At 48.2% G+C, this 21,452-nt stretch overlaps 1 protein-coding gene and 1 long non-coding RNA gene across 2 annotated transcripts in view; both read left to right on the forward strand.

The window, feature by feature from the left end:
• Positions 1-21,452, forward strand: part of LOC132209457 (uncharacterized) — a 445,383-nt gene that overhangs the window by 237,512 nt on the left and 186,419 nt on the right. The gene's annotated exons all lie outside the window — the stretch shown is intronic.
• The window catches only part of LOC132209458 (uncharacterized), a 59,414-nt gene continuing 53,768 nt past the window's right edge, over positions 15,807-21,452 (forward strand). The window contains exons 1-2 of the long non-coding RNA XR_009445538.1: positions 15,807-15,858; positions 20,131-20,243. This is a non-coding gene — a long non-coding RNA (uncharacterized LOC132209458). The remainder of the gene's footprint in view (positions 15,859-20,130; positions 20,244-21,452) is intronic.

The following is a 21,452-nucleotide window of genomic DNA, read 5'->3' on the forward strand; positions in this document are numbered from 1 at the left end:
CGCTCACAAGCACTGGCCCCCGCAGCCCTGACCCGCTCACAGGGACTGGCCCCCGCACCCCTGACCCCCTCACAGTTACTGGCCCCCTGCAGTCAGACCCGCTCACATGAACTGTCCCCCGCAGTCCTTTCCCGCTCACAGTGACTTGGCCCCGCTGCCCTGACCCTCTCACAGGGACTGGCCCCCGCTGCCCTGACCCTCTCACAGGGACTGGCCCCCGCAGCCCTGACCCGCTCACAGGCTCTGGCTCCCGCAGCCCTGACCCGCTCACAGGGACTGGCCCCCGCAGTCCTGACCCGCTCGCAGGGCCTTGCCCCCGCAGCCCTGACCCGCTCACAGGGACTTGCCCCCTGCAGCCCTGACCCGCTCACAGGGCCTTGCCCCCGCAGCCCTGACCCGCTCACAGGGACTGGCTGCCGCAGCCCTGACCCGCTCACAGGGACTGGCCCACGCAGCCCAGACCCGCTCACAGCGACTTGCCCCCTGCAGCCCTGACCCGCTCAGTGATTTGCCCCCTGCAGTCCATTCCCGCTGACAGGGACTGGCCCCCGCAGCCCTGTCCCGCTGACAATGACTGGCCCCCGCAGCCCTGTCCCGCTGACAGGGCATGGCCCCCGCAGCCCTGATCCGCTCACAGCGATTTACCCCGCAGTCCTGTCCCGCTGACAGGGACTTTCCCCCGCAGCCCTGACCCGCTCCCAGGGACTTTCCCCCGCAGCCCTGACCCGCTCACAGGGATTGGCCCCCGCAGCCCTGACCCGCTCACAGGGACTGGCCCCCGCAGCCCTGATCCGCTCCCAGTGACTTGCCCCCGCAGCTCTGACCCACTCACATGGACTGGCCCCCGCAGCCCTGACCCGCTCACAGGGACTGGCCCCCGCAGTCCTGACCCGCTCACAGGGACTGGCCCCCACAGCCCTGATCCGCTCCCAGTGACTTGCCCCCGCAGCTCTGACCCGCTCACAGGGACTGGCCCCCGCAGCCCTGACCCGCTCACAGGGACTGGCCCCCGCAGTCCTGACCCGCTCACAGGGACTGGCCCCCACAGCCCTGATCCGCTCACAGCGATTTACCCCGCAGTCCTGTCCCACTGACAGGGACTTGCCCTCGCAGCCCTGACCCGCTCACAGGGGCTGGCCCCCTGCAGCCCTGATCCGCTCAGAGGGACTGGACCCGCAGCCCTGACCCGCTCACAAGCACTGGCCCCCGCAGCCCCGACCCTCTCACAGGCACTGGCCCCCGCAGCCATTACCTGCTCACAGGGACTGTCCCCTGCAGCCCTCTCCCGGTCACAGCGATTTTCCCCTGCACCCCTGACCCCCTCACAGTTACTGGCCCCCGCAGCCCTGACCCGCTAACAGGGATTTGCCCCCTGCAGTCCTGTCCCGCTGACAGGGACTGGCCCCCGCAGCCCTGACCTCCTCACAGGGACTGGCCCCCGCAGCCCTGACCCGCTCACAGCGACTGGCCCCTGCAGCCCTGACCCGCTCACAGCGACTGGCCCCTGCATTCCTGTCACTCTCACAGCGGCTGGCCCCCACAGCCCTGACCCGCTCACAGGGACTGCCCCCCCGCAGCCCTGACCCGCTCACAGGGACTGGCCCCCGCAGCCCTGTCCTGCTCACAGGGATTGGCCTCCGTAGCCCTGTCCACTCACAGCAGCTGGCCCCCGCAGCCCCGACCCGCTCACAGCGATTTGCCCCCTGCAGTCCTGACCCGCTCAGAGGGACTGGCCCCCGATCCCTGACCCGCTCACAGCGATTTGCCCCCTGCAGTCCTGTCGCGCTCAGTGGTACTGGTCCCCGCAGCCCTCTCCCGCTGACACGGACTGACCCCCGCAGCCCTCTCCCGCTGACAGGGACTGGCCCCCGCAGACCTGTCCCGCTGACAGGGACTGGCCCCCGCAGCCCTGACCCGCTCACAGGGGTTCGCCCCACAGCCCTGACCCGCTCGCAGTGATTTTCCCCCTGCAGTCCTTTCGCGCTCACAGGGTCTCGCCCCCGCTGCCCTGACCCTCTCACAGGGTCTGGCCCCCGCAGCCCTGACCTGCTCACAGGGACTGGCCCCCACTGCCCTGACCCGCTCACAGGGACTCGCCCCCACATCCCTGACCCGCTCACAGGGGCAGGCCCCCTGCAGCCCTGACCCGCTCACAGGGACTGGACCCGCAGCCCTGACCCGCTCACAAGCACTGGCCCATCGCAGCCCCGACCCGCTCACAGGCACTGGCCCCCGCAGCCCTGACCCGCTCACAGGAACTGGCCCCCGCAGCCATGACCTGCTCACAGGGACTGTCCCCCGCAGGCCTCTCCCGGTCACAGCGATTTTCTCCCGCACCCCTGACCCCCTCACAGTTACTGGCCCCCGCAGCCCTGACCCGCTCACAGGGACTGGCCCCCTGCAGTCAGACCCGCTCACATGAACTGGCCCCCGCAGCCCTGTCCCGCTCGCAGTGATTTGCCCCCTGCAGTCCTTTCGCGCTCACAGGGACTGGCCCCCCGCAGCCCTGACCCGCTCACAGGCTCTGGCCCCCGCAGCCCTGACCCGCACACAGGGACTGGGTCCTGCAGCCCTGACCCGCTCACAGCGATTTGCCCCCTGCAGTCCTGTCCCGCTGACAGGGACAGTCCCCCTGCAGTCCTGACCCGCTCACAGGGACTGGCCCCCACAGCCCTTATCCGCTCACAGCGATTTACCCCGCAGTCCTGTCCCGCTGACAGGGACTTGCCCTCGCAGCCCTGACCCGCTCACAGGGGCTCGCCCCCACATCCCTGACCCGCTCAGACGGTCTGGACCCGCAGCCCTGACCCGCTCAGACGGTCTGGACCCGCAGCCCTGACCCGCTCACAAGCACTGGCCCCCGCAGCCCCGACCCTCTCACAGGCACTGGCCCCCGCAGCCATTACCTGCTCACAGGGACTGTCCCCTGCAGCCCTCTCGGTCACAGCGATTTTCCCCCGCACCCCTGACCCCCTCACAGTTACTGGCCCCCGCAGCCCTGACCCGCTCACAGGCTCTGGCCCCCGCAGTCCTGACCCGCTCTCAGGGACTGGCCCCCACAGCCCTGACCCGCTCACAGGGACTGCCCCCCCGCAGCCCTGACCCGCTCACAGGGACTGGCCCCCGCAGCCCTGTCCCGCTCACAGGGATTGGCCTCCGTAGCCCTGTCCACTCACAGCGGCTGGCCCCCGCAGCCCCGACCCGCTCACAGCAATTTGCCCCCTGCAGTCCTGACCCGCTCAGAGGGACTGGCTCCCGATCCCTGACCCGCTCACAGCGATTTGCCCCCTGCAGTCCTGTCGCGCTCAGTGGTACTGGCCCCCGCAGCCCTCTCCCGCTGACAGGGACTGACCCCCGCAGCCCTCTCCCGCTGACAGGGACTGGCCCCCGCAGACCTGTCCCGCTGACAGGGACTTGCCCCCGCAGCCCTGACCTGCTCACAGCGACTTGCCCCTCCTTCCTGTCCTGCTCACAGGCACTTGTTCCCTCCGTCGTAACCCGCTCACAACGACTTGCCCCCTCTGTCCTGACCCGCTGACAGCGTCTTGCCTCCCATCCCTCTTAGACAGGTCACCCCTTGCTCAGAAACGGTCCCAATTATCCATGAACCGGAAACCCTGCCCCCTGTGCCAGCTCCTTAACCATGCATTCATCTCACCTATCTTTCTATGACTTAGCTCACTAACATGTGGCACTCATGGCAACCCATAAATTATTACCCTCTCGGTCCTGCCTTTCAGCCTCTTTGCTAACTCCTTGCACATAGTCCGCAGGATGTCATCCCTCTTTCGGCCTATGTCATTGGTACCAACGTGCCCCGTGGCCTCTGGCTGCTCACCCTCCCCTTTAAGAATTTGTTGCAACCACTCAGAGATGTCCTTGACCTTGGCACCAGGGAAGCAACACGCGGCCCTTGTGTCTCAAATGTGGCAACAGAATCTATGCCCCCAACGAATGAGTCTCCAACCACGTTCGCTCACTTGGATTTGCCTTACTCTGTCCCACAGCAGGGTGGTTTGTACTATGGACCTGGCTACTGCTGATTATATAACTGACCCAGTTTAGTTTTAGATCAGTGTTAACCTTGGTTTAGTGGATAGCCAAGCACCTCAGTAGTCTACAATACAGGAGAAATACATTATAAGCTGACAGATTCTGTGACAGTCAAGAACAAGCACTGAATTGTTCTGACCTCATTTCCAACACCTGGCCCGTAGCCTTGCATGGCTTGGATTGCACTTGCACATCAAAAAAAAATAAATGTAACGATGATGTGAGGGTAAGGACATGGAATTTTTTTGATATGGTCATATTCTCTCTTGTTGGAGCTGATTGCTGCTTAGCACTTGTATGGTGCAAATGTAACTTATCCTTTATCAGGCCAAGCCTGATCGTTGTCCAAGTCTCACTGTATTTTCTCATCGTTGACTTAATGTTGGTTCGGCCCAACAGTGTTGTACATACCCTGCCTATTCTGAAACTCTACCACTTAATATTAAGTCTAATAAAGACAAGTATCCAATCTGCCTTCCAAACCACTTCAACGACCTGGTCCATTACATTGGGGGATCAACAGGCATGCACATCAAGATCCTGAGATCCCTCTGATCATTGGTGCTTGTGAGGTCCCTATGATTCATCATGGGCTCCAAGATCTGATTGTGCTGTGTCACCTAATCCTTATCCCATAATGTTCACAAACGCTTCTCAAAAATTCTTCCCAATCCTACTTTTTGCAATCATGACACAGGTGAGCATAAAACTTGGAACACGACAGCAACAGGAATGTGCCCTTTGGCCCACCATGTTGGGCCAAACATGACAACAAATGAAATAATCCCTTCTGCCTGTCCTTGATCCATAGTCCTCCATTCCTTGCATATTCGTGCACTTAACTAAAAGTCCCTTTTAAATGCTTTCATCGTATCTGCATCCACTACCACCCCGGGCAATGTATTCCACACTTTTAACATGCTCAGTGTGAAATATTTGCCCCTCACGTCTCTTTTGAACTTTCCCCCTCTCAGCTTAAATGCATGCCCCCTAATAGTGGACACTTCAACTCCGGGGGAGAAATTTTCTGACCGTTAGCTGTATTTATGTATCTCCTAATTTTGTAGACTTCTATCAAGCCTGCCCTCAGCTTCTACTGCTCCAGAGAAAACAAAGAGTTTTTCCAGCTTCTCCCTCTCGTTCATACCCTCTATTCCAGTCAGCATGCTGGTAAATCTCTTCTGCACCCTGTCCAAAGCCTGCACGTCCTTAGTGTAATGTGGCGGCCAGAATTGAATGCAATACTCTGTGTGGTCTCACCAAAGTCTTGTAAAGCTGCAATGTGACATCCTGACTCTTGCACTGAGTTCCCCTATGAATAAAGGCAAGCATGCGATATGCCTTCTTGACCACCCTATCTACTTGTGTGGCTACTGTCAGAGAGTTATGGTCTAGGACCCCAAGATCCCTCTGGACATCACTGCTGTTTGGGGTCCTGCCATTAACTGTGTATCGCTTTCCTTAACACTTGGTCTCCTAAAATGCAACACCTCATGCCTGCCCAGATTAAATTCCATCGGCCATTTCTCCGCTCGTGTTTGCAATTGGTCTGTATCTTGCTGTGTCCTTTGACAACCTTCCATGCTGTCCGCAAGTCCACTGGTCCTTATATCATCTGCAAACTTACTAATCCCCCATCTACATTTGCAACCAAGTCATTTACATATATCACAAACAGCAGAAGTCACATCGATGCGGAACACCACTCGTCACTGAGCTGCAGCCAGAAAAACAGCTTTCCACCACTGAGTCGGCAAGAACTGTAGATGCTGGAATCAGAGATAACCAAGTGTGGAGCTTGAGGAACGCAGCAGGTCAGGCTGCATCAGAGGAACAGGAAAGCTGACATTGTTGATGCTGCCTAGCCTGCTGTGTTCTCTTTGTTAGCCTTCCACCGCTACCGTCTGCCTTATATGGGCAGGCCAAGTCACCACGGATCTCATGGATCTTAATCTTCTGGATGAGCATACCATGAGGGACCTTGTTGAAAACCTTCGTAAAATCCATGTATATGTTATCAACTGTTCTGCCCTAATTGATCACCCTTGTCACCTCCTTGAAAACTTCAACTGACTTGGTATGACATAACCTGCCCCGCATAATGCCATGCTGGCTGTCCCTTATTAGCCCATACCTTTGAGACATGCGACACTCACCAGTCTGTAGTTTCCTGGAAAATCCCCGTTTTCCTGCTTGAACAGAGGAACGACTTTATCCACTCACCAGTCTCCGCAACCCCTCCAGTGCCTGGCAAGGATATCAGATCCTGTTGAAAGTGGGGTGTTGATGCATTTGTGTCATGATTGTGTTTTGTTTCAGCCCTAACATTCAAAGCAGTGCAAGAATGTCTTTGTGCAGCAGGCGAGTTGTGATGAGACTGAGCCTTCATACAATTGCAAGATGTTGAAAATTTGCCATTATTTATGAAAACAGTGATAAATTTCCATGATCAACATTTCTGTTACACTGCAATGATTATCCTGTGGCATGTAAAATCAGAAAGATACGATAAAATGAGACTGGGTCATATGTAGGGAGAATGTTTGCCTTTCATGTCTATAGAAGTAGTGAAATATTTCCATGAATCTAAGAGTCACTTTTCCGTTCATTGAAGGACACAATCATTGCCTTGGAAGCTTCATCACGATACTACTTTGCATTTCTGAAGAGGGAAGAAGAAATCAACATGCAAATTCAATTCCATGGTTTTGGAAGTCCCATTGAGAACACGATTCATTTGCGCCGGCACAATGCTCTGACCGAGAAAGAATTGAAGGTGAGTTTGTAGTTTGGAAGATCGCAGCAATTTATGCATCAACTTCTTCATCGATAATGTTCCATTGCTTTCAAACTGCATTTTCCACTCTGCAAGATAATAACTGTTAGAACAAGCAACAGTATCGGTAGATGGTCTATGGGGAATGCAATGTTACAAAACCCAATCCATTCAACCACATATTTCAGATATGTCAACAAATTAAATATTCCAGCACAGGATAAAACAAGGAAGATGAGAGTGAGGAGGCAATAGCTCTGATGACAAAAGAACAGAAATTTACCTTTATCCATTCGAGCAAAAAAGCAGGCACACAAATAAATAATCATCTAACAATGCACGTGTGCAACGGAGGCTACAGGGGGACTAAGAATGCCGAATTGTTGTCATGCGTATTGCTGAAAGGATGATTGAAACAGAATCTGTGGTAAATTTGAAGAAATACAGATGATGCATCTCAGGATGTTGGAGGAAGAACATTTATGGACTAAGGCAAATTGTATTGCCCTTTACAGGAGTTATTAGGTTCATAATGAATTGAAAGACTTCCTTCTGTGCTGAAAGCTTTAGTTTAGTTGCAGCTGGATGACAATTTCTGTTCCTGGTAGTATTTAGCAAACTGTTAAAAGTGAATGTCACTGCACAGAATTCCAAACATGACTCCAATCAGTAGAGAAAATATCCAAGGGGTATGATGAGTTGTATCCTCTCATGTTGAACAATGCAGCTACAGATACAATGGAGGCACTGATGATAATCTTCCAAGAATCCTTAGATTGTGGAAAATTCTCAGAGGATTGAATGATTGTGAACATAACACCATTATTACAAAGATACTTCGACAAAATAGCAAGCCAGTATTGCCAATTTAGGTCAACCTGGGTAGATGTTCATGCCGGCAATGAAAGATGAAATAACAGGGTACTTAGTGTGCTATAACATCCTACAGAGTTAACATCCTTTTATAAAGGGGAAATAATACTTGACAAACTTGCTACAGTGCTTTGAGAAGGAAACAAACATTACTGATGAAGGACCACCAGTTGATGTAGTACATTGAGATTTCAACAAAGCATTTGATAAGGTACAGCTCATAAGGTGTCTCAAATGAAAAGAGCCCAAGTGTTCAAGGGTAGTTTGTTCGGATGGACAGAGGACTGCATCGTAAATAGAAGTAGAGTCGTAGCAGCAGGATGGTAACTGACAAGTCATGTACGGCCACAGAGCGAATGCCGCGGATGCCATACACCTCATGCTGACTGGGTTGATTTCGGAAATGGCGTAGGGGATTGCTATGCTTAGGAAAGTTGGGCAGGCTGGGACTACGTTCATTGGCGTTTATAAGATTGAAAAAATCTTATTTTTTCAACATGTAAGATTCTAAAGAGGCTTGATAGTGTATATCCGTAGAGATTACTCCCATTTGTGAAAGATTTTACGACCAGAGGCCACATTTTCAAATTGGTTGCCTATTAATTCAGGGAAGAATTACTTCTTTCAGGTTGTAGCACTCTATTGAACACTTTAGCCAAGAAGGTTTTAGAGGTAATGCCATTAATCATATGCTAGGCTGTAACGGCCAGGTTAATTTTTAAATCAAGAAACAATGATAATGAGAAAAGGGTCGAGGCCTGAAACGTCAGCTTTTGTGCTCCTGAGATGCTGCTTGGCCTGCTGTGTTCATCCAGCTTCACACTTTGTTATCTTGGATTCTCCAGCATCTGAGCTTCCCATTATCAGTGATAATGAGAAAGGGGTAGTCTTTACAGTGGAAGATACTTCAAGGATCCCCTTATTACTAAAGAATACAGGGAGGAATTAAACACATCACTACCACGCCATCACTACCATTAGAGAAGTAGCAGTAGACAATCTAATGGAGTGAAAGCAGATTAGACTCTTTGCCGTGATGGTTGACTTTCTAAGATTCTCAACAATGAGGTTCAGAGTCGGTGTCTGCGTTGATTGTAATTTCCCAAAAAGGTTTAGATTCCAGAGAAGCATCTGAGGGCTGGAAAACTGCCGATGTGACATACCTATTTAAAAAGGAGAGAGGCAAAAAGAAGATAACTACAACCGAAACAACGTAACATCAATTGTTGGAAATATGTGGCAATCAACTATGGAGAAAATAATAGCAGGGCATTTGGAAAATCAGAATCTAATCAAACAGAATCACCATAGATAATGGGAACTGCAGATGCTGGAGAATCCAAGATGACAAAATGTGAGGCTGGATGAACACAGCAGGCCAAGCAGCATCTCAGGAGCACAAAAGCTGACGTTTCGGGCCTAGACCCTTCATCAGAGAGGGGGATGGGGTGAGGGTTCTGGAATAAATAGGGAGAGAGGGGGAGGCGGACTGAAGATGGAGAGAAAAGAAGATAGGTGGAGAGAGTATAGGTGGGGAGGTAGGGAGGGGATAGGTCAGTCCAGGGAAGACGGACAGGTCAAGGAGGTGGGATGAGGTTAGTAGGTAGATGGGGGTGTGGCTAGGGGTGGGAGAAGGGATGGGTGAGAGGAAGAACAGATTAGGGAGGCAGAGACAGGTTGGACTGGTTTTGGGATGCAGTGGGTGAAGGGGAAGAGCTGGGCTGGTTGTGTGGTGCAGTGGGGGGAGGGGACGAATTGGGCTGGTTTAGGGATGTGGTGGGAGAGATTTTGAAACTGGTGAAGTCCATGTTGATACCATTATGCTGCAGGGTTCCCAGGCGGAATATGAGTTGCTGTTCCTGCAACCTTGGGGTGGCATCATTGTGGCACTGCAGGAGGCCCATGATGGCCATGTCATCTAAAGAATGGGAGGGGGAGTGGAAATGGTTTGCGACTGGGAGGTGCAGTTGTTTGTTGCGAACTGAGCGGAGGTGTTCTGCAAAGCGGTCCCCAAGCCTCCGCTTGGTTTCCCCAATGTTGAGGAAACCACACCGGGTACAGTGGATGCAGTATACCACATTGGCAGATGTGCAGATGAACCTCTGCTTAATGTGGAATGTCATCTTGGGGCCTGGGATAGGGGTGAGGGAGGTGGTGTGGGGGCAAGTGTAGCATTTCCTGCGGTTGCAGGGGAAAGTGTCGGGTGTGGTGGGGTTGGAGGGCAGTGTGGAGCGAACAAGGGAGTCACGGAGAGAGTGGTCTCTCCGGAAAGCAGACAGGGGTGGGGATGGAAAAATGTCTTGGGTGGTGAGGTCGGATTGTAGATGGCGGAAGTGTCAGAGGATGATGCGTTGTATCCGGAGGTTGGTGGGGTGGTGTGTGAGAACGAGGGGGATCCTCTTGGGGCGGTTGTGGTGGGGGCGGGGTGTGAGGGATGTGTTGCGGGAAATATGGGAGATGCGGTCAAGGGCGTTCTCGATCACTGTGGGGGGCAAGTTGCGGTCCTTGAAGAACTTGGACATCTGGGATGTGCGGGAGTGGAATGTCTTATCGTGGGAGCAGAAGCGGCGGAGGCGGAGGAATTGGGAATAGGGGATGGAATTTTTGCAGGATGGTGGGTGGGAGGAGGTGTATTCTGGGTAGCTGTGGGAGTCGGTGGGCTTGAAATGGACATCAGTTACAAGCTGGTTGCCTGAAATGGAGACTGAGAGGTCCAGGAAGGTGAGGGATGTGCTGGAGATGGCCCAGGTGAACTGAAGGTTGGGGTGGAAGGTGTTGGTGAAGTGGATGAACTGTTTGAGCTCCTCTGGGGAGCAAGAGGCGGCACCGTTACAGTCATCAATGTACCGGAGGAAGAGGTGGGGTTTGGGGCCTCAAGTGACAGTGCAGCACTCCCTTAATATTGTGAAAGATTTTACGACCAGAGGCCACATTTTCAAATTGTTTGCCAATTAATTTAGGGGAAGAATTACTTCTTTCAGGTTGTAGCAATCTATTGAACACTTTAGCAGAGAAGGTTTTAGAGGTAATGCCATTAATTATATGCTCGGCTGAGATGGCCAGGTTAATTTTTAAATCAAGGAACAACGACAATGAGAAAAGGGTAGCCTTTACAGTGGAAGATACTTCAAGGATCCCCTTATTACTAAAGAATACAGGGAGGAATTAAACACATCACTACCACACCATCACTACCATGAGAGAAGTTGGAGTAGACAATCTAACGGAGTGAAAGCAGATTGGACTCTTCGCCGTGATGGTTGACTTTCTAAGATTCTAAACAATGAGCTTCAGAGTCGGTATATGCATTGACTGTAATTTCCCAAAAAGGTTCAGATTCTCGAGAAGCATCTGAGGGCTGGAAAAATGCTGATGTGATGTCCCTATTTAAAAAGGAGAGAGGCAAAAAGAAGATAACTACAACCGAACCAGTCTAATATTGTTGGAAATGTGTGGCAATCAACTATGAAGAAAATAATAGCAGGACATTTGGAAAATCATAATCTAATCAAACAGAATCACCATAGCCTGATGAAAGAGAAATTATGTCTGGCTAATTTGTTTGGGTTTTTGGAGGAAGTTTTGGGAGGAGAATTAACAGAGGAAAACCAGTAAATGTGTTGTGTTTGGACTTGGAGAAAGCATTGAGAATGTACACAAAAGTAATAAGCTAAGAGCTGAGGTTTTGAAGGTAGTATATTGCTATGGATCAGTATGCGTTGCATGTTCTGGAAGAAGAGATCACATCTCGAGTGAAATGCACCAAGTGAATATATATTTTGGGGAACTTGGTGGCAATGCGGTAAGTCAGTGCAGAGTGTAAGAGGTGCCATTTGCTTGCTTTTTTTGCCTGATAGTTCATAAGCATTTTTTTTTTGAGACAGGGTGAATTGAAGCCAGAATCAGGGACCGAGAGGGTGAACCAGGTTCATTGTTTGGTGATCGCTACTGGTTTAAGAATCTATTATCGGTAGCTTTCAGATTGAAAGTAAATCGGAGAAATATTTACAGGCTACAAACTAAAAGACCAGAATGTTTTCAAATCAAATTAAGATCGAAGTAATTGAAATGGAGATGCCAGGCCAGATGATGATTTGTACCTACATGACGGGCGAGTGGTCAGGCCCCATACTCCAGCTTACGTCTGATGAACTGGAATCTCAGTTTTGACCAATCAACAAATCATGTGGGGCAGAGTTACCAGGGAATGCTGTGCTTCAGGAGGCAGTCACACACCTTAGATTAACTAGCTGAAACTCGGTCAGTGGCCAATGACAAAGAACAGGGCAGGTGGAAGGATCCAGGATGTAGTGCAGAAGGAACCTTGGCCTTTGATCTTATCGAACAGGTTTGAGATTCTTTCTTCCTTGTGGATGAGAGTGCAGGGTATCGGGAAGATGAGTAAACTGACTGTAGCACTGTGGTATAGGTGGGACATTCAGGAGGGGATAAAAAGTGAAATGTAGTTATAATCAGAGGTAGTATAGTTAGGGGAATGAACACTGTTCGTTGTGACCAGGATCGAGAGTCTCGAAAGTAGTGTTGCCTGCCTGGTGCCCAGGTTCAGGATATTCCATCTCGGCTACAAAGGAACTTGAAGTGGGAGGAGTAGAAATCCAGCTATCGTGGTCCACACAGGTACCATTGATATGGAAGAAAGAGGAAAGAGGTTCTCCTGAGGGATTATGAGCACCGAGGTGCTGAGGTGAGAAAGCAGAACCAGAATGGTAATAATCTCTGGATTATTATCTGAGCAATTTGGCACGGTGTGAACATAATTATAGATGTACATTGTTCAAATGGTGGCATGGCAGAAATGTGTTTGAATTCATGAGACATTGGCATGGGTATGGGGAAGGAGGGAGTCGTTCTGGTGTTATAGGCTCGACGAGAATCATATTGGGACAAGTATCCTCGCAAAATACAGAGCTAGGTCTGGGGCTAGGGCGTAAAAATAAAAAGTGTGGAGTGGGTGAGCTCAGTTGCATGGAAAATTGTGGAAAAAGTTAGAAGCTGGTAAGTGCTCAGCAAAGTTTCCAGAGCAAGTAATAGGACAAAAAGTATGGAAATGGTCAGGAGTCTCACTTCAGCTGCAGCAGATAAGAAGGGTGGCTGTAAATGCCAGACTGAAGATCTTGTATTGAATTGCAGGGAGTGTATGAAACAAAGTGAATGAGTTTGTGGTGCAGATTGAAATTGACAGATACATCACTCTGGGTATCACAGAGAGGTGGTTGTTAGGGGATAAGTGTTGGGAACGAAATAGCCAATGATTCATGTCCGATAGAAAGAACAGGCAAATGGGCAGAGATAACAAAGTGTGGAGCTGGATGAGCACAGCAGGCCAAGCAGCATCTCAGGAGCGTAAAAGCTGACGTTTTGTGCCGAGACCCTTCTCCTTCTGTGTGTTCATCCTGATCCACACTTTGTTATCTTGGATTCTGAAGCATCTGCAGTTCCCATTATCTCCGATACAAATGGACAGAGATGCCAGGGTTGGCTTGTCAGTAAGAAATGAGGTCGCGCTGAAGGAACCACAGCTCTTGTGCTTGTTTATTAATGACTTGGAGGAAAGAGGTGCATGTGCTGTGGCTAAATTTGCAGATGACTGAAAAAATATTTAGAAAGACAAGGCATGGCCCAGAAACAGAGATTTACCGGGATGTTACTTGGATCGGAATGTATTAGCTATAAGGAGGGTTTGGTGAAAGTGCTGTGTCATGATAAATGTAATGAGATCAACCATGATCTCACCGAATGATGGAGGAATATTCAATGGGCCAAATGGCTTTTTTTGTGAGTCTTCTTGTTTGACAATGCATTCATGAAGGTGTTTTTTTTTCTCTCTTGGATAAGATGTGAAAATGAAATGTATACGAGATAATGGGAACTGCAGATGCTGGAGAATCCAAGACAACAAAATGTGAGGCTGGATGAACACAGCAGGCCAAGCAGCATCTCAGGAGGACAAAAGTGCTCCTGAGATGCTGCTTGGCCTGCTGTGTTCATCCAGCCTCACATTTTGTTGTCATGAAATGTATACACTTCCTTTTCATCTGGGAATAAATAATTGTTCTGAACGATTTCCATTGACTAATAGCAATCTGTCAAGCTTTGCAATGTAAAGAGATTTTTAGCTTCTTTTTCATTGTGAAGGTATTCTTTGGAATTAATTTGGCATATATTATTTGCATCTCAGGAAGTCTGTTCATCACTGCATCTCAAAAAGTGCTCTGTTGTATAACAACAGCTTTTTAAAGATCACTTCAATGGTTGTGATTTTCAGTTGCCATAACACACATTAAATTACACTGTTGGCCAATCTGTCCATGATTATTTCATTATCTTATGTTTCAAACAGACAAGGAAATATTGGTGATGCAATGAAGAGTTTGATTCTCAAATATAATTGCTGTTATAGTTTCCACTTGGAAGAAAGATTCACATCAAATTGACTGGTCAAGGAAATGGGACACTGACTGTGAGTACTTTGAATGTTCGAGTTATTCCTGAAATGAAAGTTATGACCTTGATGATTTCTCTTTCATGCAGATATGAAGAGACTCTTTTAAAATATCCTCTAGGTTAGTGGTTCAGGCATAAAAGTGTGATATGTATATTTATGTATATACATGTACATGCGTAATCTGAAAAGATAATGAGTATAACTCACTTGTGACAAGGTGAGAATGAGTTATCCAGATAGTAAGAACTGCCAATGTTGGTGTCTGAGATAACACATTGTGGAGCTGGAGGAACACAGCAGGGCAGGCAGCATCAGAGGCTGAGGAAAGTTGAGGTTTTGGATCAGGACCCTTCCTGAGAAATGGAGGGTGGAAGGGAGCTCAGAAACAAATAGCGTGGAGGGGGAGGAGGTGCTGGGGAAGGTAGGTGGGATGGTAATAAGTGAGTACTATCCAGATTGGAACAGATTTTCCCCAGGGGGTATTGAATACGAATTCCAAATCACTCTCAAAATCTTAGTGACTGTTAACGTTGATGTTTTTTGTCTGTGTGTTTCAGTAATTGCATGACAGTTGAATGGTTTGTTGAGAGTGAGGAACCTATGGACTCTCACACACCAAGATGGAATTTAGTTCGAAGAGTGACTTCAAAATAGTTGCTTGCTTTTAAAATCTTGACCGTTTTTGCTGTCCAGTTGAATGAATTTAGCTCATACTGCTTCAATAGGAATTAGTGTTTAATAGGAACATATTTGTGAAACTTACAGTTTCGCAAGTTTGAGCTTAAACTGGTGGAGACTTTCGGTGCTTGCAAAAAGGCTCATCTCTCCATTAATACCGAAGGAAAATTGGAGTTTAAAAGTAAGTTCACCCGCTGTCAGGGAATGAAATGTTAATGTTGACTCGAACATAATTTTTAAAAAAGTCATATATTTGTGTAACACTGAACTCAAATTAAAATTTGGATATGCTAGTTTTACAGATGGTTGGATATTGAATTCATTTTAAATGAGTGTGAAGATCACTTTAAATCCAGCATATTTGTGAAGAAAAGAAATAGCATGTCAAATAAAATTAACTGCATGACTCTTCATAGCCCTATATGTAGAATTTCATTCCGAACTATGAGACAGTTGTGACCCCATACTACCTCAGTGCTCATGGCAACACTAAGACTCCTGTTTGACGTGCTGTGCACTGCATGGAATGGCGGCAACATCAGATTCATTGATGCTTGAGAATCAAAAGAATATGACGATAAGATTTAAAATCAAAATCTCATTGAACACTTCAAGGAATGTATTACAGGAAGAGGGGGAAAGCATGTATGACTAATAGAAGGTGGTGGCGCAGATCACATAGACCTGTGTGCTAAAACTTAGCACAAATTTCACATTGAATGGAACAGTTTAAACAGGCTGGAGGAAGCAGACATGCCAGCCCAAACTTTTTGAATTTGAGCGTTCTGTTCGTAAACATCAGCAAAATTGTGGGAAACATGTTTATTCTTTCTCTTTTATTGCACAGAACCATACGATTAGACTGTTTTGATGAGGAATTTAAAGATTATGTGTCCCATCCTTTTGACTCACAGTTTGGTACCATAGGTTGGTACGATCTTCGTTCGAGAAGGAAAAGGGATGTTCCAGATACAGAAAATCGTCAAACCATTTACAACAAAGTCCGTTTCTGGTTAGTATTAATTAATGCAATTAACATTTTTAGATTGACATGATTGCACAATGGAGTCAATAAGAAAATTCCATCTGATATTCCACATAAATTTTAAGTGGATATTAAAGCAGCTCATTTCTTTTTCACGCTGTATGCTGCTTTCAAGAATGGTTGTCTTATTGTCGAAATGTTTAGCATTGACTCCATGGCTTCTTCCATTAGCTCACATTGAAACACATGTTTCTTCAGCCAAAAATGCACGTTTACTCGGTGTAGCTTGACTAACCTTCCCCTGTGGTCGTTCCCCTGAAATCCCCTGCAGTAGCTCCCCTGAAAAACAACTATACCATTTTGGATACTGTTCCGGGGGATGACTTAGCAGGGGTATGCAGTAGGGTGCAGGTCTCTGGCACCGAGTCTGTCCCTCTTGCACAGAAGGGAAGCGGGGATAGGAAGAGAGTGATAGTCATTGGGGACTCAATAGTTAGAGGCACTGATAGAAGATTTGCCGGGAACGAAAGAGACTCACGATTGGTGTGTTGCCTACCAGGTGCCAGGGTCTGTGATGTCACGAATATCCTGGGTGGGAAATTGGCTCGTGCCATTCGGTTGGATTTAAACGAGCTCAGAAGGGGGATGGGAAACTGAGGTGTAGTCCTAGTACACAGGAGGATGAGCATAGGGAGGACATGGTCAGGACCTCACTGTCACAGAAGTGTGCTGGCAGACAGCAAGCTGGATTGAAGTGTGACGACTTTAATGCCGGGAGTATCCGGAATAATGTAGGTGAGCTTGCAGCTTGGATCGGTACCTGGGACTTCGATGTTGTGGCCATTTCGGAGGCATGGATAGAGCAGGGTCAGGAATGGATGTTGCAGGTTCTCGGGTTTAGATCTTTCATTAAGGTCTGGGAAGGTGGTAAAAGACGGGGAGGTGTGGCTTTGTTGGTCAAGGACAGTATAACGGCGGCTGAAAGAACCTTTGAGGACTCGTCTACTGCGGTTGTATGGGCTGAGGTTGCCAAGGAAGGTTTGTCGACTGAGTCAGTGTGGGTGGATGTTCGGAACAGCAAGGCAGCAGTCACTTCACTGGGGGTTTTCTACAGACCCCAAATAGCAGTTGGGAGATCGAAGAACTCATTGGCCGGCAGATTGTTGAAAAGTGCAAACTTTACGCAGAGAGTTGTGAGAGCATGGAATGCGTTGCCAGCAGCAGTTGTGGAAGCAAGGTCATTGGGGTCATTTAAGAGACTGCTGGACATGCATATGGTCACAGAAATTTGAGGGTGCATCCATGAGGATCAATGGTCGGCACAACATTGTGGGCTGAAGGGCCTGTTCTGTGCTGTACTGTTCTATGTTCTATGTTCTATGTTCTATGTATCAGGGTTGTTGTTGTGGGTGACTTCAACTTTCCCAATATAGATCGAAACCTCCTTAGTGCAGATGGTTTGGATGGAGCCGTTTTTGTCAGGTGTGTTCAGGAGGGTTTCCTGACTCAGTATGTGGACAGGCCGACGAGGCAGGAGGCCATTTTGGATTTGGTGCTGGGGATGAGCCAGGACACGTGTCAGATCTCGTGGTGGGAGAACACTTTGGCGACAGTGACCGCAAGAGCCTCCCATTTACCATCGCCATGGAAAGGGAAAGGAGCAGTTACCAGGGGAAGATATTTCACTGGGGTCAAGGAAACTATGATGCTGTCAGACAGGAGTTGGGAAGTACAGATTGGGAGCAATTGTTCCACAGAAAGGGCGCAGCAGACATGTGGAGGCTGTTCAAGGAGCAGTTGTTGCGAGTGATGTATAAATTTGTTCCTCTGAGACAGGGTAGAAGGGGTAAGATTAAGGAGCCTTGGATGACGGGTACAGAGGTGCTTCTTGTCAAAAAGAAAAGGCAGCGTACGTAAGGTGGAGGAAGTGAGGGTCTAGCACAGCTTTGGAGTATTACAGGCCTGCTGGGAAGGAGCTCAAAAGATATTGCCTGTCCAATTGTTACCTGTTACAACCTTTGCGTCCACGCTTGCTCATTCAATGGTGTCAAGATGCCAGCAGTGCATGTACCTTCTCCATCCCCTAATGCCATCAGCTCACACAAGACATAGCCCATACTTAAAATCTTCTGATCAACCAAAGTTCATTGTAATGGACATTTTAGTTATCTGTCATGAAACGAAAACTGATTCTGACTGGCATGACCTGCAGTGCAAATGAATATAATCTGCGAAACGAGATTCCTTCTGGGCTTGCAGCTGCTACAAATAATTGCTTTTCAAAGACGTTGCATACATACATTTTTTTCTCCTATCACCTTAGATTTTTTTTTGCTTATGCATGTTGTGTGGGTTTCCAGTCAGGCGCATAAACACAGGTTGATGCAGTCACTGTTAAAACACGGTATTGAAGGAGAATTTGTGATCTTTGGAGTTTCATTCCAGTGAATGAAGGAGTGCACCATCAAGCCACTTCAGAGCACTACTGGCGACAAATTGTTGCAAGTTTTCAAGTGTTACCGATCGTCACATAAAATATGGCCTTTTTGTTGTTGTGCTATTCATCTTAACTGCAACATATCTAGTATTTCGGCTTGGAAACTATTTCAAGTTTTTTGATTTACTTGTTCAAAATCATTTATGATTGTTGTCATGATATCTACAATATGTTATTTTGATTGGACATAAAGGATTGGATCTGTCTTAATGGAAATAATGTATGCGCTTATAAAACCCCTTCTGGGCAAGGTAGTTGCTCAGTGGTTAGAGCTGCTCATGCACTGGGGAGCCAATTGAAATTCCAGTCTTGGGTAACTATCTGTGTGGAATTGACATGTCCTCCCCGCGTCTGCGAGGGGCTTCCGCCAGGTGCTGCAGTTTCCTCCCATTGTTCAAAGATGTGCAGGTCCTTATATGTGATTTGTGAAGCATTTCTTAAATGTTTCAATCCTGCCAGCATCCAGTGCCTTGGACAAAATAACTGGAGATGAATAAAAGATACTGTGCCTTTTGACACCATTTCCTGCTGGATTTTCATCAATCCTGCTTTATATCAGTGACAACTTCCATGACCTTTTTTGATGCTATGTCTGAATTGACAGTCTAGTTCCAAATATTTGTTGTGCAGTATTTCAAGGTCTCTGTTATAGCACACCCACGAATGTCCACTTCAAAAGATACTTCCATATCATAGAATCCCTACGGTGTGGAAACAAGCCCCTTTTGACCCAAGAAGTCCACGGTCACCCTCCAAAGAGCATCTCACCCTGACTCATCCCCCGACCCTTTCCTCAGTAACCCTACATTTCCCATGACTAACACACCTAATCTACACATCCCTAAACACAATGGGCAAGTTTGGCATGGCCCATACATTGAGCCTGCGCATCTTTGGACTGTGGGAGGAAACCAGAGCACCCAGCAGGAACCCATGCAGGCATGGGCAGAATGTACAAACTCCGCACAGAAGATCGTCCAACGGTGGGTTCGAACCTGGGTCCCTGGCGCTGTGAGTCAGCAGTGCTAACCACTGAGCCACCGTGCTGCCCTTGGAGTTAGACAGAGCTTGCTTGTTCCTGGGTGGCCTCAAATTGCCAACCTCCACTTAGTGGCAAAAGTGCTGACCAACTGCCCTCATCTTCACTGGTTTTTGCTTTGTATCATTGAATTCAATCCTTAAAACTCTATGATAAATATTTAAATTTCCATTGATATGTGAGCGTTGTTTTTAGTACGCAATATTGGTTTATTATGTTTCATTGGTACATAAGGAATATTTTATGTATATGCAAATAGGCAAGTGGGTAACGATGCAGTCCACAGACCTAATAACACTGTCCTTCAATCGCCCACGATGCCCTCTGCAAATTGGTAGAAAACAAAAATTTCTATAAAACTCATCTTTCCTCCCGTCAGTCGATCAAAATTAATTCAGGATTTTGTACAGGCCAATAACCGTAAGATTACACGAGCCTAAACAAAACTACTGGCTCATATTAGTTCAGTAAAGTGAAAGGGCAACAATAGAGGTAGTAGGAACTGCAGATGCTGGAGAATCTGAGATAAGAAGGTGTAAAGCTGGATGAACACAGCAGGCCAAGCAGTATCATCCGGCTCTACACCTTGTTATCTCAGATTCTCCAGCGCCAATTTTCTGAAGTCGGGTCTCGTCCCGAAATATCAGCTTTCTTGCTTCTCTGATGCTGCTTGACCTGCTGTGTTCATCCAGCTCTCCACCTTGGGCAACAATAGAGTATGCTTTAAGTCACTAGATATGTTACATGGGTTTGTCTTCCTTAGGGTGGAGTTAGTGGAACCGAAAAAGATGTCTCCCTCACAGCGTTTGTGACAAAAGAATTGCATCGTTCCTTGGTGGCCTTTCAACAGAAGAATATTCAGAGATTTGCCGAGTGGTAAGAATGTAACTTCTTTTACTTCTCTTTATCTCACTTTTTCCAACAATTGGAAAATAGATTTTAGAAATAACGTCGAGCTGATGAAGTGTGGAAAGAAGAATAATTCCAAGCAGTGGTGGGAGTTGGTCAGTGAGGTGGGAGGAGTGGATAGGTGGGAGAGAAGGCGGACAGGTCATGGAGGCGGGGATGAGGGGAGGAACTAGTCTTGGGATGAGGCTGGCGGGTGGGGAGATTTTGAGGGTGGCCAAGTCCACATTGAGGCTATTGAGTTGGAAGCTCCCGAGGCGGAATGTGAGGTGCTGCTCCTCCAGTTTCTGGGTGGTCTGGTTGTGACACTGGAAGAGGCCCAGGATGGACATGTCATTCAGGGAGTGGGAGGGGGAGTTGAAGTGATGCAATGATTTGGATATGAAAATAGAAGGTGTGGTTAGTAAGTTTCCCAATGATTGAAGGTGTAGTAGCCAGCCAAGAAGGTCACCTCAGAATACAATGGGACATTGACAAGGGCCAATAAACTGAGGAATGGCAGATGGTGTTGAGGTTAGACAAATGTGAGGTGCTACATTTTGGAAAGGCTAATCAGGGCAGCACGTATACACTGAAGGTTGTGGGGAGTGTTGCTTAATAAAGAGACACTGGAGTGCAGTTTCGTAGTTCCATCAAAGTACAGCCACCGGTAGAAAGGATATGAAGGAGACATTTGGTGTGCTCGCCTTTATCGGTCAGTGCATTGAGAATAGGAGTTGGGAGATCACTTAGCAGCCATATAGGACGTTGGTTCGGCTGCTTTTGGAATACCGCAATCAATTTTGGTCTCCTTGCGAGAGGAAGGATGTCAGCGCAACATTGAGGGCCGAAGGGCCTGTTCTGCGCTGTATTGTTGTATGTTGTAAACTTGAAAGGGTTCAGAGAAGATCTACAAGGATGTTATGAGCATCGGAGGTTGGAGGTATACCGTGGGCTTGAACAGGCAGCTATTTCTTGGAACTTTGGAGTTCAGGGCTGACCATATAGAAGTTTATACAATTACGAGGGACGTGGATAGAGCGAACAGCCAAGAACTTTTCCCCGGGTTGCTGGAATCCAAAACTGGAGGGAATAGGTTAAAAATGAGAGAGGGAAGATTTAAAATGGACCAGATTTTTTTCATAGTGGTGCATGTATGGAGTGAGCTGCCAGAGGAAGTGGTGGAGGCTTGTACGTTTA

The sequence above is a fragment of the Stegostoma tigrinum genome, unplaced genomic scaffold (genome assembly GCF_030684315.1).
Source record: "Stegostoma tigrinum isolate sSteTig4 unplaced genomic scaffold, sSteTig4.hap1 scaffold_96, whole genome shotgun sequence".
Taxonomy (NCBI): domain Eukaryota; kingdom Metazoa; phylum Chordata; class Chondrichthyes; order Orectolobiformes; family Stegostomatidae; genus Stegostoma; species Stegostoma tigrinum.